This window comes from Podarcis liolepis (genome assembly GCF_965112155.1).
Source record: "Podarcis liolepis genome assembly, chromosome: 3".
Lineage (NCBI taxonomy): Eukaryota > Metazoa > Chordata > Lepidosauria > Squamata > Lacertidae > Podarcis > Podarcis liolepis.
The window spans coordinates 83,983,458-84,008,305 of NC_139557.1; the positions used below are offsets into that span (position 1 = coordinate 83,983,458).

At 46.2% G+C, this 24,848-nt stretch overlaps 1 long non-coding RNA gene across 3 annotated transcripts in view; it reads left to right on the forward strand.

The window, feature by feature from the left end:
- The window catches only part of LOC310704040, a 57,757-nt gene that overhangs the window by 2,281 nt on the left and 30,628 nt on the right, over positions 1-24,848 (forward strand). Inside the window, exons 1-2 of one of the 3 annotated variants that reach the window (XR_014524511.1) lie at positions 12,677-12,982; positions 15,041-15,160. The exons of 1 other annotated variant lie outside the window; for it this stretch is intronic. This is a non-coding gene — a long non-coding RNA (uncharacterized lncRNA). Of the gene's footprint in view, positions 1-12,676; positions 12,983-15,040; positions 15,161-24,848 lie in introns of those variants that run through there. One more of the 3 variants, XR_014524509.1, reaches the window with a different exon arrangement.

The window sequence follows — 24,848 nt, forward strand, 5'->3', positions numbered from 1 at the left end:
ATGAAGGTAATTAATGAGCAGCTATAAGGTAGAAGAGTCTGGAAAATTGCAAGGCTTGTCAACTAAAATGCCCAGCGCTGACGCCAGAGTATGGATTTGAGTGCCTTAGGCCTGCTAAGTAATCTTGCACAGATGTGCACTTTATATTGACTTTCTGCAAAGTATTCCTTGCGTTGTACTTTTTTGGTTCCTCTGTGTAAGATCATCCCCTTGACCAATTCTTTCTGGCAGGCCATAGGCAGGGAAGAAATATCACCACTGCATATTCCGCTGCCAGTCATAGGAAGCAGCTGGCAATGGGATTAGACACTTGTCATGCAGGTGTCAGTTCTTTAAAAACTCCTCTGACAATGCATGCTCTCAGAGACAGTAAAATCAGTTGCATCTGCTCTACCGCTTACTAGCAATTTCTACTGGGAACCCAGACCAAGGCTTTCCAAAATACAGTGATAAAGTGTGAGGCCCACAATCCTTCCAGCTCTCAGGTTGAAAATTTATTGGCTCTGTTTTTCCCAGCCTAATGTAGGAAGACTCCTGTTGGATGAGATGAGAGGTCTATCTCCTCCAGCATCTTGTTTCATTCAGTGGCTCACTGTATGTCATATACTATTTTAGGGCGCTTCCACACTGTTGCTGTTTTGGGGTGGGGTTCAACCATGTACAAGCAAATCCAGGTTGTGCAATTATGGTTGATTGGCGGTCGTCTTGCCTAACAAGCCCACTTCCTGTGGCTGCAAAAAGTTGGACTGGCCATCAATCACTGGTCAGATTTTCACTTCCATAAGAAGTTGCAGTAAGGAAAGTGATGGGGAATTAACTGGAAAGTGAGGGATAACACTTGCAATTTATGCAATGTCTTCTAACCTACCTGCAAACAAATCAAAATGAATGCTTGTGAAATAGCCAGTGTTGTCCAATTTTCCTGCAAACGAATCAGGATGAATGCGCAATTAAGAAATAAAAATGTGGAAGAGCACTTAAGAGCCAGATATCCATTGACTTAAGTTCTTGTGACTAGCAAAACCTACACTAAAGTAGCATGGATATTTTCTCCCCTCTCCCACCACACACATTACTGTGCTGCTGCCCATCAATCACTGGCCAGATTTTCACTTCCAAAGGATGACATTTTCCTGGATATTTTCAACATAGGATATATTTCTTCCAATTGCATTCTCAACCCAGTGCGGGAGCCAGTGCAACAAGTCCCCCTAGTGTAATGCAACTTGCTCTTTATCCTGCCTACATGCCCCTGTATCTCCCCTCAAATTGGCTGTTGGGGGTTGAGGAGAACCCCCAGAATATGATGCAGGGGACGAGAGTGTAGATTATTCCATCAAGTAAGCTGAAATGCTTGCACTGATGTAACAATTGTAGTAGCGCAGTGTTTAGAATTCCATCTTAAACTTTAAGAGCACCTCCCACATCTAGTTTAAGAGATTAGACCCAAACAGGAGGCAAGGCTAGAAGCTAGAGAGAGAAAGCAGCTAAAGGAGAGAAGACCTGTTGTACATAGTTCTTTAATAAATCTATTTCTTGTTCAACTTCTCTGGCCTGCTTATTATTAATTAAGGAACACCGCAGTTAAGAGTGTTGGATTTACACCAGTGAGAAATGGATTCAAATCCAGTAAACCAAACATCTTACTGGATTATCAGTTGTTATATTTCAGTCTAATTTACCTCACAGTACTGCGAGAATAAAGGATTATATATAAGAGGAAAAAATGTAAATAGTAATACACCAGATTATAAATGCACTGAGAATACCAAATCTAGATCTATTCTCTGCTGTATGCCATTGACTTTCTTTCAACAAGTAATGAACACACAAGATTAACCTGCAGTTTATTACTTTTTGTAAATACTAAAATGCTCTCCTGTTGAATAGTAATTAGAAATATTGAAGAATAGGCAGTTGGTTGATATTAAAGCTGCAATATAAACATCGTCATTCAGTATTCCTTGCTGGCTATTTTAACAATTGCAATCAGTGGCAAATTAGCTTTCTTGTGAAAATCATAACATACCAATAATATGGTTCACTCCATCTTTTTGTGAGACGAGCAAATCTTTCACAGAGGCACCGACAGCCACAGGAAGTGAATGGGTAGTTTGACCATAGAAAGGGTAGTTCACACAGCTACTAAAGCACCCAAAAATGCATTCATAAGGATTTTGCCATCATGAGTAAAATCTGATATGCACATTGGCTCTTTTGTATTCTTTATCAAGAGGCCAGGGTAGAATCCTAAATCTGGCCACTGCCCAGTAGGGCTTAACAGAACCACAGGGCCACTGCCAAATCTGTCACCTTTTTGTGCATACAAGCCAGGGTGGAAAGTAGAGGGGAGTGACTCAGGAACAACCAGCAGCATGCACAGCAATTGAGCCCAAATCAGGCCTGGTGCTGTCACATGAATGCCCCATTTCAGAATTTTCTGCTAGCTGCTACCCACAGGGAACACTTCTACTCACCCATTTGGTAGGCAGAACAGAGAGCAACACTAGTATCAGTCCACAGGCAGAAGCTGGAGGAAACTATCTGGCATGACTGGGCAGATAGACACCTCCAGCCAGCACCCTATCTAGTTCAGGTGCTCTACAGCTGCTTTTTAAAAAAAGGGAAAACTGTGGATGATCATCACGTTTCTCCCCACATTACATTTAATTCAGCCCTGGATTTCATCTCATGGAGGAAGAACCATTGTACAGTACAGTGGTACCTCGGGTTAAGTACTTAATTCGTTCTGGAGGTCCGTTCTTAACCTGAAACTGTTCTTAACCTGAAGCACCACTTTAGCTAACGGGGCCTCCTGCTGCTGCCATGCCGCCGGAGCACAATTTCTGTTCTCATCCTGAAGCAAAGTTCTTAACCTGAGGTACTATTTCTGGGTTAGCGGAGTCTATAACCTGAAGCGTATGTAACCTGAAGTGTATGTAACCCGAGGTACCACTGTATAGCCATGCAACTGCTCGCGTTTGTGGACAGTTCTCACAAACTGCTTAATTCATGGCAACTTTGGTTTCTATTCAATGGGTGGTGACTTTCAGCTGCTCTGTAGCCATATCCCAAGCTTGTAACGTGGCCTTTGTACAATGGACTCATGTGGAATGAGCCACAGTTGTTGTTTTAAACAGTTTTCATGAGGCTGGTTTGTGCTGAGTTCTACACATGGCACAATTTTTTGCACAATGGGCTCAGCATCTAGAAGCACAGCTAAAAAGCAGCATGAATTGCCTATAAACTACACATCTTGTTTACTGAAAGAATCATAAAGCTTGCCCTATGCAGCCATTCCTACACATGTTCACACTGAAGTTGAGTCCTCTTACGTTCAATGGGACTTGCTCCCAAGTAAGTTTGCATAGGATAGCATCCTCTATCTGGCTTTAGTCATATAGTGGCTTCCCGACTGCACAAAGCACTTAATCCCAGAGGTGTCTGTTGCTAGTGAGAGCAGCATTTGAGAGCACATGCTCGGTGATTTCAGTTAAATTTAAGCCCCTTCCAGGGATGCTTTGCAGACAAAGCCCAGCAATTTGCTCACCAGTCCATTTTCTTTCATGTAGAAGGGCTGGATTATTCTTCATTATTACAGTATATTAGGCAGAGATGTGCCAAGTGGGTGCTGGCTAACATCTCTGAATGCTTAAATGATAGGTTCTCTAGCTATGTAGTAATATAAGCTTCTGAGCTGAGCACCCTTTCATTATGCGCTATTTGAGGTCAGGCTCCAGGCTGTCAAAGTGACTTGTGACAGTTCCATATCACAGGAAATTAGGCATAACATGAAGAGCACAAGTTCACATACCTCCACATTTTGTATACAGAAGTCTGAGGCTTAACAAATGCTAGAAACAGGACTGTACTAGGCTAACACATGAGTTAGAAATATGTATTGTTTTACCTTTAGTAAATGACGAGCCCTATATAATTACATTCTATTCTTACTAGGACATGGTAAATAGTGGTAAATATTTTTTGCGGTTAATAATCAATATGCATCTGTGGCACACCACTGTGTGTGTCACAAAGGCCTGTGTGTTTTTGTTTGGGTGTGGATAAAACTACAAAAGAGTTGGGTAGAAAACTGGGAAGAAAAACCCCAGCTCTAGCTTCTCCCTGCTCTCATTTTTCCACATTAGATAAGGATGACCTAATGTTCTTTTAGTAGAGTATGGAGGCACTCATATGAACTTTTGGTAGGTCAAGGGCTAATTTGCTAGAAGCTATTTCATTTTTCAAATATACCTATCACTGTTAGGCATCATTCTCTAGTGGGAGACAAGGGAAAGGCATGTCTGGATAGTGTTTCATGAATCCACATTTTATACCAAACTAAAAAGAATGAGGCAATTAATTTTCATTGGTTTCCTTAGAGTTTCAAGGACTTTATTCAGGGGATACTTCTGAGAGTGTTAACACTGCAGATCCAGTTAATCATTTCTTTTTCTCCAGACCCTTCTGACTTTGGCAGAAATGGCAAAATCTGACATTATCCTTGATCTTTAATTTGACACCCATGACTTTTGGAGAGTTAATTTTTGAAACTCAGTACATACTTCAAGTTGTTTAAAGGATTTAAAATGAACGAAGATTCAGCATTGCCCCGCCCCCCCACAAATACCCAAATACAACAAGGTTTTGAAATTCTCTACATCTTATGAAAACAGAGAATTGAGAATAATTTTATTCCATTGGACACATGCATTGTTATTTTTTTAGCACAGGAAATGTTTCTATAAAGTTTTAAGATAACAGCATTCCTATATTTATGACCCTTATCAAACAAAACCCTGCTGAGTGTATTTTCATTTGAAAGGGCTTGCCTGCAGAGTGTGGCGCAACATGCTATTACTCTGATTGATGGGACACCCTCGTGTCCCATAAATTCCCATTATTTACATTATTAGCCATAGAACTTTTGTTTAAGCAACTGTGCACCCTTACCCAAATCATTAGTGGTGGTGAATCACATAATCCATTGGACAGGTTGCTGGAGATGGTACAGATGTCTAACTCCCTTTGACATCAATAGGGCTTTAGCATTTAACAATGTTCTAGATTGCACTTTCTGATGAGTGTTTCATGGACTGTTCCAGGTTTTTACCTTGAACTTTCAGATATCTTTAAGGACATCTCTAGCTCTTTTTTCCGCAGTTAAGGGAAAACAGGTAAGCAGTATTCTACACAGGCAAGCAACAGGTCAAGGACACCTTCCAGCCAGTCAAAAGCACTCAGTGAGGGAATAGGGCAGACTGGTGTAGCCTGGTGAGGGAGTATGGACCAAAGAGGGGCCTGAGGGTCTCCACTTCCTAGTGCAAAGGATTAACTGTAATAGACTTCTTACAGCCGGGCTTTTGCTATTCCACATGGACACTGGATAGCTACCCACAGTTTATCCTAGGTTCTCTGAACACACCACAACATATCTAGCTGTGGGTTTGTTGTGGGCACTTGCCATATTCCAAGACAGAATTAGATAGACTTTTAACACCTTTGGTTTCAATGGGGTACATAATGCTTAACTCTATGCTGGATTGTTGCCTTGCTGCAAGGCACTTAACCTACTTATTTATAGTTCCCAACTCATTTTTCATAGGCCGGGGTAGTAGCACAAGAGGTCTGCCCCCCCCCCCACATGTAGCAATCCTAGATTTAACCAGTAGGGCAGTCATGGAGCTGCAGCTTAGCTGTGTAACCTTGTGTGTAACGTTATGGGCACATACAAGCAGAAAGGGCTAGGGATCGCTTCACATTGCCACAAAAATGTCCAGACTCAGTTTTAAGCTTTAACTACTGTCATTGGTTTAGAGCAGTAGTTCCCAGTTGGTGTTACGCAGACTACCTGCACCATTTGGATAACAAATACTACCATAGAGCTATAAATATTCTCAAAAGTAGGGGGTCCATGTCTTGGCTTTTGAAAGTACATAGTACTTAGCTAATTGGGAACCAATGCTTTAGAGAATAATGTGAAAGAAACACGTTTGAGGCACAGTTAAATAGCATCTATAAGCAATAATTCAATTCCCCCCCCCTCTCTCTCTCACACACACATGTTCTTAACATCTATAGATAGAGATAAATAATCTCCCTCCCTTCTTTTCCAGTGAAGTAGGAGTCATTACCCTTTTATTATTATAGATATGTTCTCTAGGAGTTGATTCAATGAAACATATGGCCCGATTAAGGACATATAAATTAAGTGGGAAGGGATTGCGTTTAATAATTACCTGCAGCTGCAGCTCTCAGCAGTTGCAAAAAACACACATTTCTAAAACTCATATTTATAGAAGCACAGGAAAGTACCGATGTTTTTCAAAGGAAGAGAGAATTGTGGGCACAGTAAAGGACGTAATGCAGCTTGAAACCCAATGTCATTCTTTCTATATGCAGGCCACTGCTCCATTTTTCAGCTTGCCAGATGTGCCAGTTGTCAATGCCCAGTTCATTAGCACTTTTCTGGTTCTACGAAAGGCCAGGCCTAAAGGCCTGAAGTTCAATCTCTGTTTAAAATACAGTGTTTCTTTCCCATATTTCTAATTTTTTTAACAAAGGCAGTTTGCTGGCGTTGCTTTAGTAACTGCATGTGAAATAAATGGAAAGTAACGCTTATTACTTGAAAAACTAGAGAGAGACATGAAATGGAAGGATTAAACATAATAAACCTGACTGTGTCTTAGCAACTGTATGGAGTCTATCTTTCCAGTTTATTATGGTTTGATGGTTATCAGAGACTTAGGCAAACATTCACTCCCATTTAAGAATTGAAAACAATTTCTCAGCTCTTTTACAGGCAATCCCTTTCTTAAACCAGCATTGTCTTTCTCACTAGGAAGTCTCCTCTTTCTACTCATATCAGCCCGTTATATTGATTGAACTCCCCTTCTAATGCGCAAAGCTAATGGCTCCATCTTCTTGCATGTCTCATGAAAATAGTAGGGAAATCAATTCCTCAGCTTATGAAGACACCAAAGATCTTTTAAAATCTTAAAAATGGGTGGAAAGATCAATGTCTCCTTAGTTTCATCTTCAATACTAGCTGGTGTCTAAGCAGGCCATGAGTCTTTTGAGAAGGACTGCCATCATAAACCAATATCAATATTTCTGGAATACACTCTTCATGCTGAATTGATGTGTGACCTTGATAAGAGTCCTTAAAGTTTTCTTGACTGCAATGAGATTAGGGCTGCATTCCTTATACAGTGGTACCTCTGGTTAATAACTTAATTTCTTCCAGAGGTCCGTTCTTAACCTGAAACTGTTCTTAACCTGAGGTACCACTTTAGCTAATGGGGCCTTCCGCTGCTGCCACGCGATTTCTGTTCTCATCCTGAAGCAAAGTTCTTAATCCGAGGTACTATTTCTGGGTTAGTGGAGTCTGTAACCTGAAGCATCTGTAACCCGAGGTACCACTGTACATATTTACCTGAAGTCAGTGGGACTTTCTTCTTAGTAAACAGGCATAGGGTTGCCCTGTAACTATAACTGCTGAGTACTTCTGGTTTATAGATAATGAACATTTTGAATCTTACTGAGTGGGTGGACAAATTACTGCTCTGAAAATGGACTCATTGGGTGGTGTCCAACTAACTTTTACTCAGAGTATCCCCACTGAAACTAATGAACATAGTTAAGTTAGGTCTATTACTTTCAATAGGTCTAGCTAAATGCCACCTTATGTTGTCAACAATGGTCTTTCATTTTTAAAATTTATTTTTATAGTCTGCTGCTATGCACGCCAATGAAGGCCATTTTGCCCACTGAGACATACTATACATACAGTTGAAGTCCTACTCAATGCAGTGGACTTGCTTTTGAGCAGACACTTGTATACACACACTTGTACTGCAAGAGTGTACAGGTTTGCCCCTTTCACAGTATTATTAGTTAATCGGTAGAGTGTGGATATATATAGCCGACTTTTGAAAGCCAACTCACAGTTGACATGACAAAATCTGCAATAAACAACAGGAGCAGCTATTTTAAATTATGTTTACTATATGTGGGGGAAAACAAAATAAAATATTGCAGAGATAGGAAAATGCTAACTTTATGTGGGCTCATGTTAGAATGAATTCAGTGTCAAGTTAGCAGGGTACATACATACATACATACATACATAAAATAAAATAAAATAAAATGCTAGAAAAGTGAAAGTTCAAAACTGATGCAACCAAAATATAAATTGAATCAATGAAACAATGCCTTTCCATTTGAATTTAAGTGGTCTGGCTGCAGCTACCCTCTGAAATTCCCTCCTGTTACTTATCACATAGTGCCTCCCTATTCCCACAGTTCCAACTCAGTTGACTGGCACTCATCCAGTCCATCACTGCATCCACATGATGGTCCAGATCATGCTTAATCATTTGTGATTCAAATGTTATGGAGAAATAGAGCTGCATGTTAATTCACTTTAAGATGCATCACAGGAAGCGATTAATAAATGGGATTAAATAAATAATAATAATATTGGTTACATGAAAATCCCAGTTTTCCAGATCTACATGGTGCTTTCTTTAGGTTTTTTCTATATACCTATATAATCTTTTGCAAATGACACTGTATTTTATAAATTTCTTATTAAAATGTATCTCCCTGGCTTCCCCAATAAATAAGATTGTTATTATATAATGCTGCTCTTCATTAACTGGATAGCTGTCATGAAACTACTTTGAGGTCATTTAGATTAGTTGGTAAAGAAATTTAACGCACATTTGGTCAGGGATCTACACAAATAAAGATGTTAACAAGATAACTTACTTTTGACCTAGGTAAAATTGTAGCCTATTATTATTACATTTAAAAAGTCAGTATGCTTTTATTCTAATTACTCATTAATATTAGACCCAACAAACCACAATGTGGTCCTTCCAATGATCAAAGACTGGCTTTGATTATCTAGGCTATTCTAATAAGCTCCTACAGTACTGACATAAAACATACAAACTTCAAAATAAGTGGGAAGATTCCAGGCAATGAAACAAACTCCCCTGCTCATGTATGGAGAGGTCAGCTGTCATCAAGATCACAGTCAAGCCAAGGATACTTTATGTTCTAAAGAAGACTCCCTTCTTTGGCAGGAATGTGGAAAGGTTTTTATTGAAAGGGTGAAATTATTCAAATTTCAGAGTGTTCCCAAATCTAAAGACTTTTAACGCATGAGCACACTCACTCAGAAACATACTGTATTTTTCGCCCCAAAGGACGCACCGGCCCATAGGACGCACCTAGTTTTTTTTTGGGGGGGGGAAATAAAGAAAAAAAATTGATTCCCCCCCCCCCGGTGCGGGGCTGGGGCGGGGGAAGCCCGAGCTTCCCCTGACCCCAGCCCCCAGAACAGGCTGCTATCTGTTAGCCGTGGGCTAGCGGAGCGCTGTGCGAAGCCCCAAGCTTGGGGTGTGCTGAGCTCAGCACGCCCCAAGCTTCTGGGTGCCAGGCAAGGTCTCCACTGGCCGTGGGAGAGCCACGCGACTTCGCACGGCTCTCCCACGGCTAGCGGAGCCCGAAGCTTGGGGTGTGCTGAGCTCAGCGCGCCCCAAGCTTCTGGGTGCAGGCAAGCTCTCCGCTAGCGTGGGAGAGCTGCGTCTCCCACGGCTAGCGGATAGCTTCCTGAAGCCTGGAAAGCGAGAGGGGTTGGTGCGCACCGACCCCCCTCGCTCTCCAGGCTTCAGCAAAAGCCTGCATTCGCTCCATAGGACGCACACACATTTCCCCTTCATTTTTGGAGGGGGAAAAGTGCATCCTATAGGGCGAAAAATACGGTAAGTGGAACAAAACCTCTGTTTTCTGACATCCCAGTTATTATCTGGAACTCTGTGGATGAGTACAGATGCCATTTACCTGTGTTTGTGTAACCACCTGATAGATAAGTCAGTCCCTGTGGTCCAAACCTGATAACTGGATAATTAATCAAATAGTTATACTGTGGGAAGTACCACTAGACAATTTTGTGAGCACCATTTTTGTTGGAAAAGTGACAAATAAACAGATGATGATGACAGGTGCTTATCGTGTTTTCACCTGATGTTTGTCTTCCAACGTTCATTGTTGTTGGACAGTTTGGATTCTCCTGCGCCTTGGCAGCTCCCCACTCTGCTATTCCAAGCCTGCTGAGAGAAATGATGCATAACACCATCATTGTAGAAGATCTCCTTCCTTCCTTCCTTCCTTCCTTCCTTCCTTCCTTCCTTCCTTCCTTCCTTCATCCTTAAAGCCACAATAGCTTGCCTGAAATAGAATATGTGAACCCAACTAGACGCTGGTTGCCTTCTACAGAATGTGTAGATCCAGTGCAAAAGTCCATCTGCTGGTAGGGGCCAGGGAATCACAGCAGACCAAGAGAGGAATTTAACCCTTTCTTTTCCTGCTTCAGTTCTGAGGAAAATCATAGGAACCTAGGAAGCTTCCTTGTACCGAGTCATACCATTTGTGTGGGATGTGATACATAAGTAGCAGTCAAATACAACATTCCTTATTTTCCTAGAGTGGACATGCGAGAGACTGTTTGGTCCAGCCAGTCAAAAACTTCCTGTTTCCTCCTGGCAGGGACATACTTCCTTTGCATGTGACTAGATGTGGGCATGACCTTACCTGTCTAGGTAACACAAAAGGACAGGGCAAGCAGCCATCTCTCTCTTTTTGACTTTTTGACTCTCCGTATATGTATATACTTTGTAACTAAGTCTGCCTTCAGGGATCCAACTGTAAACTGATGATGTGAGAAAATTTCTTCTATACAGTATACTTTAAACAAGTTTGTGGTGTGTTTATTCTTTTAAGAGGGATATAAGGGAACTCCCAGGGACGTGGGTGGCGCTGTGCGTTAAACCACAGAGCCTAGGACTTGCCAATCAGAAGGTCGGCGATTTGAATCCCCGCGACGGGGTGAGCTCCCGTTGGTCAGTCCCTACTCCTGCCAACCTAGCAGTTCGAAAGCACATCAGAGTGCAAGTAGATAAATAGGTACTGCTCTGGCGGGAAGGTAAACGGCGTTTCCGTGCGCTGCTCTGGTTCGCCAGAAGCGGCTTAGTCCTGCTGGCCACATGTACGCTGTACGCGGCCAATAAAGCGAGATGAGCGCTGCAACTCCAGAGTTGGTCACGACTAGACCTAATGGTCAGGGGTCCCTTTACCTTTACCTAAGGGAACTCACAGGAATCTAATATTGAGAGGCTTAAACAAGCCTGCAACCAGCTACCTGCTGTGCGTTTAAAAGTGGAATGTAAAACTCTGCTAAGTTATAGAACTTGCTAGTGCAAGTTAGGAAGGATATTAATAAACAATATAGCCTCTCCTGCCTCCATGAACATTCCCACAATTTGTCCCTCTAGTTTAGTACTGTTGACGCTGACAGACAGAGGCTCTTCTTTCAAGGTAATACGTAGGGAGTCTTTCTCAGTTGTACTTGCAGACACCAGAGATGAAACCTGGGATCTTTTTGCCTGAAAAGCATGAAAACTGAGCCATGATCCTTCCCATTTCTCAAAATCTGCTATTTATTATTTTATTTATTTTGCAAATTTTATGTACCACTTGAGTAATAAACAAAGGAAACACACCTCAAAGTGGTTTACAAAAATTATTTGCATTGGAGAAGTACCCTAGTGATGCCTGCTGCTATCCTGATAAGTATTGATACACATAGGGTTCCCATATTTAAAAAAGTGAAAATCCAGACACAAAGGTTGTTGAAATTACAGACATATGGCAGCCCTAGATACACCCCACCCCCAGCAGATACTATTTGCTTTTAAATTAAAATTTCTAATGCACGTTCTGCACAAAGTCACATTTAACATTGCATCTCGGTCCCTTCTTTCATTCAGACAGGTAACAGAGAAATGCCTATTTCACTAAAATGTCTGGAGAAAAAATTCTTTCAAAAGGTATTATTAACAGATATTATTTTAACTAAATCGTTCTCAATTTTATTTTTTTAAAAAACCCTTGCAGCCATAGTTTAGCCATCCTGATCGTATACATTTTCCTAGACAAAACAAGGCACTCTGAGAGACATGGACTTCTACACAAAGTGTGTTGATCATGTTACATTAACAATATGATCAGCAATCACATCATAGGCTTCAAAAAATAAAATGCCAAGTGCATTTACTGGTGATCGTTGCCACAGTAGCCACTGGGCCCAAAGTGCCCTGGAAGGGACACTTTACATCTTCCTTCGCCATCTGTGATCATATAGCATGCGGGTGGAGGGGGGAGAGACTCATGTGTTGCAGTGCCAATAGCTATGCCTTCCCATTTCACTCTGGCCCGGTATTTTATTTTTAAAAACTTTTGATGTGATGGCTAATCACAGCGCTAATGTAATGTTCAGTTAGGTCCTTAATTAGTGTTTATTGTCTATAGCCAAAGGGTTCTGCTTCTCCAAATTGTGTGTAGGATACCCTACCACCTGGAACTAGGTCTGTTGGACCAGCAAGAGACCAGTTAGCTGCTGTATCGTTCCCATATGGTCTGCAGGTACCAGAAGGCCTAAAATAAGTCTTTATGGCCCCATAACTTACCACCATGTGGACATGCTTTTCTTCAACTGATCATCACAGATTACTTTCTAAAAGATGCCAATGGCTAGTGATAAGCACAATACAAGGCATATTTTCTTGCCGCTTTGCAATGAGCACTTACCATTCTTTTTTGCAGATACAGTTCCCGTTTTTTTCTGTTTGCTGGGATACAGCCAGGTTGTGGCCTTCAGCACTTTTTCCTCAGGTGCCTGCCTATTTCTTTTTAATTGTGCCTCTTGATCCTGCCTGCTGCCTCTTGGATAGCGATTTGCCTGCACAATGCAAGTTCTCAGCAGAGTGCCAAAAACACTCAGCTTGCTATTTGAAATGTATCCCTTAGGTACCGTTGCAGTGTTGTTGAGAAATGTGCAGTTGGCTGGCCAGCAGGTTTCTGAAGCAGCAAAATTGAATTTGGCAAAGGGTGAGGCCGTTCATATTGCTTCCAGGTGAACTTTAGCTTCAGGATCATTTAACCCTGTGGTATTTGATGGTGGTTGTCAAAATTGCATTGCTTTTATTTAAAATATGTTTCTTTTGGACCGAAGGAATATTTTTTTCCAATGCTTCATATTTGCTCTGTTGCTAAGAGAAATCCTTTCTCTTTGCCTTGTTCTTAATTTAAATACAAATCTGCTTATCAAGTTTACTTTGTGACATACATGTGGTGGTTAATATTGACACACACCCCCCCGAAACACATATACACTCCCCATCATTATAATTTCCAAGGCAGCTCTCTCTATTATCTTTTTGGTTAGGCAATAGGTAGAGCAATCTCATATGTCAATTACATTGGAGTCGGAGATATGCTACCACTATTCTGGCAGGATGGATATTGCATATGGGATGTGCTCTGCCAAGGATGCACAAAAAGAATCAACAGGAGGGACTGCTAGTTCTGTGGATGAACATACACTGAGGTGTTCATCAGAAAGACAAAACCAGCTCTGTATTAGGGTTCTCTGCACAATCATATGGATAAGTTTGTGGTCTTTTCCATTACTGTACATAGTCTTCCAGTCTATAAGGTCATTATTTTGTCAGTACAAATCACACTCTATACGTTCAGTTTTCAAATTAACTGTTGGTTCCTTTTTATTGTTTAAAATTGCTTGGAAAAATACCAGAGTGCCAACAAAATGCAGCGACGTGTTTTCAATATTGATTTCACCCCCAGCACAAAAAGCTAACAAATCAGAATATAGATTCAAGATTGTATAACTGTTCCAGTTTAGATTTATTGGACATATTAAATAGGACAATCTTGTTCAGTTCTAGCACCAGGGTACAGAGGAGCAAGTGCTAAATGTGATTTATACTCAAAAACCAAGGAACTTTCCTCATATTTCCTATCCCATAAACTTGCTAATCACTTTAGAGATAATATCATTAAAATACACACTTCTTACATCACAGATTTAAAGCTTTCTGTCCTCATTCAGACAAACTGGGAAAACTTTTTGAAAGGTCTTCTAATAAATAATATTGATATATGCTAGGAATGCACTCCTTATTTAATTTTTCCCATTCTTTTCTTTTCATCAGGGAACAGATAGTTTTATTCAGAATCTATTATTTATAAACAGTCATAAAACTGCTTTCATGAAATAGTTACACAAGAGATATTCCAGAGAGACCCAGCTTTGAGAAAAATGTAAAAAGTTATTTGTTTAAAGCCTGCATGTCCATGTGTTTCCCTCAGTGTAATGCAGTAACAACAAAAAATCTTCCCAGTCTAAAGCAATTGAGTTAGGAGAGAAGGTTATACGACATATTCACACTTATTCATAAATTCATAAGTACAGTAATATTTCATACATTGTCCTCTGATGACACAATGGGGTGTATGTACTGCTGTATGGGCTGTGCTCTCACCCCTAATAAGGGGAAAGATGGGTGTTGGGCTCCACAGGAACAAAATACAGTTCAATTATTCCAAAGTACTAACTAGGAAATAATTATTTGTAATTCACAAGCAGCCATACAAGTTATATGCAAGATAAGGCTACCAATGATTGCTAGCCAATATGCCAATGATCAGTCTCCACTGTTGGGGACAGTATTTCCCTGAATGCCAGTTGCTGTGACTCTCAGCTGTGGAGAGTGCTTTCTCCCTGATGCCTAGCTTATGGGCTTCCCATGCGAATTGGTTGGCGACTGTGAAAACAGATTGCTGGAGAATAGATAGGCCTTGGCCTGATTCAGCAGGTCTTTACTTATGTCAATAAGTGATGCTTGCCCAAGCAAGCTGCTTTTGCTGAAGAGTCTCTTCCTTTCTTGGCAGCTGTAATCCTCACAACTGGATCCCAGTGGTACACAGGTGTTTAACTCCCTCCTAGCCTGACTAAACAGTTCACATAAGCACAGCAGCCAAGATTGGAATTCTTTTCTTGCACACTACAGCTTCCACAAAAGAATTTCCCTTTTTCATATAGCTTATACTGTATAACACTACCCTCTGACCAACCCCAGAACTGCTGGGAATACAATTTTTCTTCCTGCAGCAACAAAACACAGGCAGAAGGTGGAAGGGAAAGCATGCCTTCGTTGTAGCATAAATTACATGTTCTTTGTTCCTGCCTTTGGCCTTCTCCACTTCTCCAAATGTATCTCCGGAGCAAGAGGTAAGGTGATTATGTAGGGCATGCCCTGGACTAAAGTTCAGATGGGAGTTGTGGCCCCAAATATCTGGACAGCACCGGGATGGAAAAGGTTGATGTAGGGTTTGTCTGGGGTTTTTTTTTTACTCTAAAAAAGGAAGCTGGACTTTCCCCCTGTTCTCTCGTTCCTTGGGGATATACATTTGCATAATGTACCTGCCTTTTCCAATAGGTATCCATTTGGCCTGAAACTACGGCTGCCTATGCACCATACATTTCAAGCACATGACTTCCCCCAAATCTGGGGACTGTAATTTGTTAAGGGGTTTAAGGGTTCTGGGAATTGTAACTGTGACGGGTAAACTACAGCTCCCAAAATTATTTGGGGCACGTTGTATGCTTTAAATATATGATGTGTACATAGCCTTTGTTGTAGTGGATGAGGGTATGGAGAAATAGAGAGAGAGAATGAGAATATGCCTGGTGTTCTTATTGCAAACACTGGGTAGAAGCTTGTGTTCAATTCTAGTATAACCTCTAATGTTCCCATTGGAACAAGAACAAAGAATAACAGGAGGAGAATTGAGAGAGGGTTGAGTCGTGATCAGGATTACAGTCTAAAATAACCTGCGACTGAATATGTCTGTGCACAGTTCATAAATATTTCCACAGATCCATTTAAATGTACAGTAATATTTATTTTACTTATTCAAGTATCGTGAAGGGAAATAGTGGTTATGGTTCCATTTTGTTATCAGGCACTACTGGGAGTAATTAGCAGTGAATGAACATATTAAAACCTCCATAATGGGATTTGGGTAGACACCAAAGCAAATAATACATTAACACATTAGAGATTACAGGCATCTTTAAAAAATGTATGGTCTTGCTGGGCGGATGACATTACACAGCCAATATGTCAGAATAATGTTTGCTTGTCCCTTGTTAATATTGGTGGATTTAGGTCCTTATTCAGCACTTACAAATAAATGATGCAAGCAGGGATTTAAAAGTTTGAATAAACCAAACTGTTACTTTTTTCTTTTTGCATCAAGTGATACAAAGGGTGCAGTATTTCTGTGCATTTCTGAGCAGTTAAGTGGAGCGGTCATTAATTAAATTACTTTCCATTATTTTCTTTTTTCCTTCCTCCTTAACATATAAATGTAGTCCAAGTGGGATCAATATGTGATCCAATATCAATTCTCCATGAAACCCATTCGTTTGGTAGTTGTCATTTAGGACTTAGAGCGAATAGTTCTAAACTTGATCCATGGATAATCCTAGGCAATGCACTACCTCTTCATAGACTGCGTATGCACTCCTATTTACACTGCAACCACTGCCCTCCCACTGCTGGTTTGGGAAGCGATGTACATAAATTAGCCACGATTCATATCCAGCCTGTCCCAGTCTTGTTGTTCTTTGAGAAATATTGCACTTTGGTGCTCTTTCTCATAAAACAGCTTCAATCCAAATTGATAAAAATAATGAGCTCACTGTGTTTTAAACCAGTAATGAGTACACAGTCTTAGCCTCACTTCCTATTCTGCAAAAGCAGGATTGATGATTATTCTGCCCTAGAATTAAAGTTGTGAGTTCTTTAAATTTTTGTGGTTGTGTTCTGCAACATGTCAGTGACGCGATATTAGTGCATTTGTGGCAGATATATACTGGACCACCCGCACGTCATTCCACTTCCATGCCATTAGTTGTTTCCTGAATGTGATGCTTCCTTAATGTTAATGCATTGTTGCCACTGGGAGGGCCATCACAAAAGCAGGACAAAAAGTAATCTGGAACATTACGATCACAACAAAACTTTCGCAAGCACAAACATTATCAGAAGTGGATGACCACAAATTATCATGAATGCACAATAAAAAGGACACCTGGAGGGGCCTTGATTCTCTTGGAAAAGAATTGGGTACACCTAATATCTCACACATCAAGAATGTTAGGAAAAGGAAAAGGAAAAGGAAAAGGGGGGAAATAGAAGAAAACCTGACATCTTTCATCATTTGTGCATGTAGACAGCAAGGAAGGACAGAATTTGGGTTCAGCATATGCTTTAAAACCCAGGAAAAGATGAAAAAAATAATATATTGTCAGAGCCAAGCAATAGGAAAGGGATGAGAAGGAATTCTCATATAGTGAGGAATTGTGCTTATGGGGCCAGCAAACCTTCATATTGCAAATGCAACTGGAAATGACTCTCTCGGCTTTACTGCAAAACATTACTGAGGGATTGACTAGGATATAGAGAGAACCTGACCACATTTCCTTGATGGGTGTGCATTGTTACTACATTTGAAACTAGAACTTCATGGAGTTGAAAAATAAACAAAAAGAGAATTAAAATAACCAAAGTGGTGAGGCACTTTCTCTGCAAGCAGCATGTGCTGGCCCCGGGGGTAAGGTACCGTGAATGTAGCAGAGTCCACACGAAGCGGGGCGAGGTCCGATGCAGAGAGACGGGCGGGGAACAGGAACGCTGGAACAGAAGGCTGAGCAGGTAACAGGAACACCGGATGGTCGGGAACAGGAGGCCGAGCAGGAAACAGGAGTACTGGATAGTCAGGAACATGAAGCCGAGCAGGGATCAGGAGTACCGGTTAGTCAGGAACAGGAGGCCGAGCAAGGATCAGGATCACAGGAAGGTCCGAAGCCAACAACGACGTTGCTCCCGCAACCTGGGGCCGGGATGAGTGGGCTTTTATCCTCTTCTAAGGTCAGGGGCGGTCCCGACCCCCAGGAGCCCCGCCTACCTTGGCCTTAAGGCGAGCACTCCTCCTGGGGGCAACTAGTTCCCTTCGCCTCTCTGCCCTAAGCCTCTGCAGATCAGGAGAGGCCGAAGGGTTACTGGGCCCTGGAGGAGGCTCACCTGTGGCCACTGAGTCATCAGGCTCCTCTGGGGCCAGGAGGACTTCACCTGGGGCCAGCTCCTGCTGCACTGCCACAGGTGCAAGCTCTTCAGCCTCTAGGCCTTGCCCCAGTTCAGCCGGCCCTGGGGGCGGGGACTCCTGTGCAGGCTGGGATTCCTCTGTTTCATCCTCCGAATCGGAATCCCAGGCCATCACACCATCCCCCCTCCCAGGCCCCCCCCTCAACCGAGGGTCCGGACCCGGCTTGCCGGGGTACGTCGCATGGAACTCTCGGAGGCAGGCAGGTGCGTGGACGTTGGTCGCTGGTTCCCAGGAACGGTCCTCCGGTCCGTACCCCTTCCAGTCAATGAGATACTGTAGCTTTCCCCTGCGGTATCGGGAGTCCAGGATGCGTTCCACCTCGTACTCAGGCTCTCCCCGAACCAACACTGGCTGCGGTTGGGGACGGTTCGGGTGGAACTCGTCGGGTGGGGCCACAGGACTCAAAAGGGACCTGTGGAAGACCGGGTGAACCTTCAGGGTTGCGGGTAACCGGAGACGGAATGCCACAGGAGAGACTTGGTCCACGATAGGGAACGGGCCGGTGAAGCGGGTGTCCAACTTCCGCGAAGGTCGAGAGGGGTGGAGATGGCGAGTAGAGAGCCAAACCAGGTCACCGACGCGAAGTTCCGGCCCCACCTGGCGGTGGCGGTCGGCCTGGGCTTTGTACGCTTCCTTGGCCTGGTGCAGTTGCTCCACCAAAAGCTGTTGCTGGGACTGGAGCTCTTGAAGCCACTCCGTCACTGCCGGGACCGCGGATGCCGGCAGCACCTCTGGAAACAGCCGTGGATGATAACCATAGCTGGCCTGGAACGGGGTCTGCTGGGTGGACGCATTCACCGCGTTGTTATAGGCGAACTCCGCCAATGCCAGGTGGTCGACCCAGTCATCCTGCTGGTAGCTGCAGTAACACCGGAGGTACTGCTCTAGCACAGCGTTCGCCCGTTCCGTCTGGCCATCGGTCTGTGGGTGGTAGGCTGACGAGAGGCAGACCTCTGTCCCGAGGGTCTGGTGTAATGTTCGCCAGAACCGGGATGTGAACTGAACGCCCCGGTCGGACACCACGCGCTCAGGTAGTCCATGCAGGCGGAAGACATGCTGAAGGTACAGCTGCGCAGTTTCCTTGGCTGTGGGTACAGATGGACAGGGAGCGCAGTGTACCATCTTGGTGAAATGGTCGGAGAAAACCAGAAGGCAGGTACAGCCACGAGACGAGGGTAATTCCACTATAAAGTCCAACGAAACCGTGTGCCAAGGGCGCGGTGGAACTGGCAATGGCTGAAGTAGGCCGGGGGGTCGCCCGGTAGGACCCTTGGCGCGACGGCAGACATCACAACCAGCAACGTAGCGAGCCACGTCAGCCTTCAGGCGGGGCCACCAAAACTCCCGACTGACCAAATGGGTGGTCCGATACCGTCCAAAGTGCCCTGCTGCTGGGGCATCATGGGCCATCCGGAGAACCTCCAGCCGTAGTGGCCCTGGCGGGACGTACAGACGACCGTGGTGCAGCAGCAGGCCCTGATGCAGGACCAGCCCCGGATATTGTGGACTGGACCCTTCAGCCAGCTCCCGGAGACGATCCTGGGCCCAAGCGTCGACCCGCTGCTGTTCCCGCACCCGAACCTGCAGTGGCTGCGCCTCCTGGGTGGCCAGGAATGCAGCCGGAGGTAGAATCGTGGTGGGTTCTGCTTGCTGTACCGTGTCTGCGTTGTCTTCAGGTTTCCGGGACAGAGCATCCGCCTTCTGATTCTGAGAGCTAGGGATGTAGCGGATCCGAAACTGGAACCGGGAAAAGAACAACGCCCACCGGATCTGTCTTTGGTTCAGCTTGCGGGTGGTCTGGAGGTACTCCAGGTTCCGGTGGTCGGTTCTCACCTCCACCGGATGTCGTGCCCCCTCAAGATGGTGGCGCCAGACCTCGAAGGCTACCTTGATAGCCAGTAGTTCCCGCTCCCACACAGTATAGTTACGCTCCGCTGGGAGGAGCTGGCGGGAATAGAAGGCGCAGGGTAAAAGTGGCGCTTCCGGTCCGTGCTGCTGAGACAAGACGGCACCGAGAGCCGTACTGGAGGCGTCAGTCTCTACCACAAAGGGTCGAGAAGGATCCGGATGCTGCAAGATTGGCGCTCTCTGGAAACAGGCCTTCAACCCTTGAAACGCCTCCTCCGCCTCCTTGTCCCAGGAAAACGGCGTCTTGGGGCGCAGTAGTCGGGTCAACGGGGTGGTGCGGTGAGCATAGTCCGCAATGAAGGTTCGGTAATAGTTGGCGAACCCCAGGAAACGCTGTAGGTCCTTGCGGTTCCGAGGTGCCGCCCATTCTCGAACCGCTGCCACCTTCCCAGGATCCATCTGCACCCCACCTGGTGAGAGTCGGTGACCCAGGAAGTCCACTGACCGCTGATGAAACTCGCACTTGCTGAGCTTTGCATACAGACGATGCTCGCGCAAGCGCTGCAGCACGGTCCGGACATGGCCTTCGTGGCACGCCGGGTCACGGGAGTAAACCAGAATGTCATCCAAGTACACCACCACATACTTGTCTAGCAAGTCCTGGAACACGTGGTTGATGTACCGTTGGAACACAGCAGGCGCGTTGCACAAACCAAAGGGCATAACCAGGTATTCGAACTGTCCGTACCGGGTCCCAAATGCGGTCTTCCACTCATCCCCGGCGCGGATCCGAATCAAATTGTAGGCACCCCGGAGGTCTAGCTTGGTGAACACCTGCGCCCCTTGCACCCGCTCCAGTAACTCCGAAATAAGGGGCAAAGGGTACCGGTCCGGGATGGTGATTTTGTTCAGGGCCCGGTAATCATGGCAAAGGCGGAGCTCCCCACATTTCTTTTTAACAAAGAGCACTGGCGCAGCAGTGGGCGAGGTAGAAGGCCTAATGAACCCACGCTCCAGGTTCTTGCGCAAGAAGTCCTGTAAAGCCTCGCGCTCTGGCTCGGTTAACGAGTATAAGCGACTCACCGGTAGAGGCGCTCCGGGCTGGAGGTCTATGCCACAGTCAAAGGACCGATGCGGCGGTAGCTGGTCTGCCCCCCGTTCCTCAAACACGTCGTGATAGTCCCGGTATTCAGCGGGGAGCGTTGCAGCAACCTCCTCAGTGGGCGCAGCTGCTAGCATCTCAGTCTCAGCCGGAGAACTGGGGTCTGGGAAGTGTACAGTCCGTTTGACCCAGTCAATCCGCACATTGTGAGCCTCCAGCCAGTCCATCCCAAGCACCAGGGGGAACCGGGGCATGGAGGCAATATCCAGAGTTCGCATCTCACGGTGCTGCTGGAGGCACAGGACCAGGGGCTGGGTCTCCTGAGTGACGGCACCCGAACGCAGGGGCCGTCCGTCGATTGCCTCCACCTGCACCGGTTCTGGCTTGTTCCGCAGTGGCACCCGATGCTGGGCAGCAAAAGCAGCGTCCATATAAGAGCGGGTTGCGCCCGAATCCACCAGCGCATGGGTAAGAATCCATGGCCCTCCTGGAGGGTATAGATGTACCGGAACCATAAGGTGTTGTAATTCAATTGGTGCGGCCCCATTCTGTGCTGTTTGGGACCCCCGGTAGCCAGGGTCATCAGCTACTGGGGTTTGGTGGTTTCCCTGCGGCTGGTGTTTCTCAGGACAGGACCTTGCATAATGTCCGCTTCCGCCACAATAGAGACAAAGATTCCCCTCCCGACGCCGCGACTTCTCTGCGGGGGAGAGGCGTGGCCGCACTGCCCCAAGCTGCATAGGTTCCTCCAATGACTTAGCTGGGCCCGTGGGGCTGCTGGTCGACACTGGGGCCAAGAACTGGAGGTGCCGGCGGTCCCGAGCCTGACGCCGGTCCTCTAGCCGATCGTCAATCTGTAGACTCCATTGGATAAGGGTGTCTAGCGTGGTGGGGCGTTCCATCGTGGCCAGCTGGTCCAGTATCTCATCTGAAAGCCCCTCGAGATACTGGTCCCGGAGAGCCGAGTCGTTCCAGGTCAAGTCCTGTGCCAGCAGCCGGAATTCTGTGGTGTATGCGGCCACCGTGGACTTGCCCTGTCTCAACCGCCGAATCGCCCGGTTGGCTTGACTCCCTTTCTGGGGGTTGCCGAACGCGGCCTCCAAACGATTGCAAAACCCCGTATAGTCTGCCAGCAAGGGGGAGTCTTGCCTGAGTAGCGGCAACGCCCACTTGGCCGCCTGGTCCTTTAACAAACTAATCAAAAAGTGCACCTTGGTGCGGTCGTCAGGAAAGTTCCGGGCTCGCCCCTGAATATATAGCTTGGCCTGGGCCAGGAACATAGGAAAGCTGGCCGGGGCTCCATCAAATTTCTCAGGCAAAGCCACTGGGTACTTGCCAGGAGTCGGGGCGTCGGCCCCAGGAGCCGGTAGGGCTTCTAAGCGTTGCTGAAGTGCCACGACCGCGTCACTGAGCTGCTGCACGGTGTGAGTTAAGGCCTGGTTCTCCTGGGCCAAAGTCACCAGTGCAGCCGCCTGGTCCTCCATGGCCTCTGGCTCTTCCCGAACGCACCCCTACGAAGGGGGAGTGCGGGTGTGGCGGGAGCAAACTGTGCTGGCCCCGGGGGTAAGGTACCGTGAATGTAGCAGAGTCCACACGAAGCGGGGCGAGGTCCGATGCAGAGAGACGGGCGGGGAACAGGAACGCTGGAACAGAAGGCTGAGCAGGTAACAGGAACACCGGATGGTCGGGAACAGGAGGCCGAGCAGGAAACAGGAGTACTGGATAGTCAGGAACATGAAGCCGAGCAGGGATCAGGAGTACCGGTTAGTCAGGAACAGGAGGCCGAGCAAGGATCAGGATCACAGGAAGGTCCGAAGCCAACAACGACGTTGCTCCCGCAACCTGGGGCCGGGATGAGTGGGCTTTTATCCTCTTCTAAGGTCAGGGGCGGTCCCGACCCCCAGGAGCCCCGCCTACCTTGGCCTTAAGGCGAGCACTCCTCCTGGGGGCAACTAGTTCCCTTCGCCTCTCTGCCCTAAGCCTCTGCAGATCAGGAGAGGCCGAAGGGTTACTGGGCCCTGGAGGAGGCTCACCTGTGGCCACTGAGTCATCAGGCTCCTCTGGGGCCAGGAGGACTTCACCTGGGGCCAGCTCCTGCTGCACTGCCACAGGTGCAAGCTCTTCAGCCTCTAGGCCTTGCCCCAGTTCAGCCGGCCCTGGGGGCGGGGACTCCTGTGCAGGCTGGGATTCCTCTGTTTCATCCTCCGAATCGGAATCCCAGGCCATCACACAGCAGCACCACCACCACCACCACCACCACCACCACCAATTTACTATTTATACCCCGCCCATCTGGCTGGGTTTCCCCAGCCACTCTGGGCGGCTTCCAACAGAATATTAAAATACAATACAGTGGTGCCCCGCAAGACGAATGCCTCGCAAGACGGAAAACCCGCTAGACGAAAGGGTTTTCCGTTTTTGAGCTGCTTCGCAAGACGATTTTCCCTATGGGCTTGTGTGAGGGTTTGATTAGCTGCTTGTGCTTGAAAACGTGCTCCCTCAGAGTTTGTGCGACCCCACAAACCTCCGTGTGTGACGGAGCTCCTCAGACATGTCTGCTCTAGTCACTAGTAGAGTCCGACAGTGGCTGTCTGCGGAAGCGTTTCCAGCAAAGAAGTTCCTTAACGGAAACGCGTCTCCTGGACTCACGGCGTGACAGTTTCCTGCGAGGTGTGGGTCTGCCTATGGGAGACTCCGATACCTCCCCACTGTTCTCGCTGGAAGCCTCCCTGAGCCCTCCCTCCTGCTCGCATTCCCTCAGAGACCCACTCCTCCCCCTGCTGGTCCCTGCTTCAGCAGTTGAGTCTCTTTCATCCTGCCTGAGTCCCTCCACCACCTGATGCTCTGATGGCAGTTCCCTGACATCCACCTCCCCTCCAGGGCCCCCCTCACCCCCTCCCAATTCCTCCCCCCTGGGAGGTGAAGGGCTAAAACCCCGAAACGAATCTTCCTCATCTTCTGACGTCACGAACAATTCTCTCCATCGATCGTCGACCTGGCCAGCTGAATCCTCTTCCTCTTCAGAATCTGGGAACCCCTCCAACTCCTCTTCCTCGTCGGTGGTGGCAAAGTATTCCCTTCGGAACCTCGCTACCGGCTGAGGTTTACGTGGGAACCTCTGATGAAAAGTCTCTATTAAAACCTCGTCATTGACATCCTCTGCCCTAACCCAGGTGTTTTCCGACTCCGGTTCCCCTTCCCACATTACCAAATACTCTACTTGATCTCCCTTCCACCTGGAATCGAGGATCTCCGCTACATGGTAGCTGTGTTCCTTCTCCTCCATTGCTGGTCCCCTAGTGACCCTCCCCTCACTGTCTCCTCTATACGGTGACAGCAACGACCTGTGAAAAACTGGGTGCAGCTTCATGTGGTTCGGTAACCGGAGCCTGAAAGCCACTGGATTGACCTGCTGTATGACTTCAAACGGACCCAGCCTTTTGGGTCTTAATTTCTTACAACCTCCTTTGAATGGCAACCCTTGGGTTGACAGCCACACCTGGTCCCCCACCCTGATGCTTTCACCTTCCCTTCTGCTTTTGTCTGCCTGCCTCTTATATTCCTCCTTAGCCCTGTTTAAATTGAGTTGGAGCTGGCGATGGATCGCTTCCATTTCTTCCACGAACTGTTCTGCAGCTGGAACGCTCCAGTTCTCCCCCTCCCCCCCTGGGAAGGCTCTGGGATGGCACCCGTGATTAGCCAAAAAGGGGCTCATCCCCGTGGACACGTTCTCTGCATTGTTGTAGGCAAATTCTGCCAACGCCAACTTCTCCACCCAATCATTCTCTCTGTCATT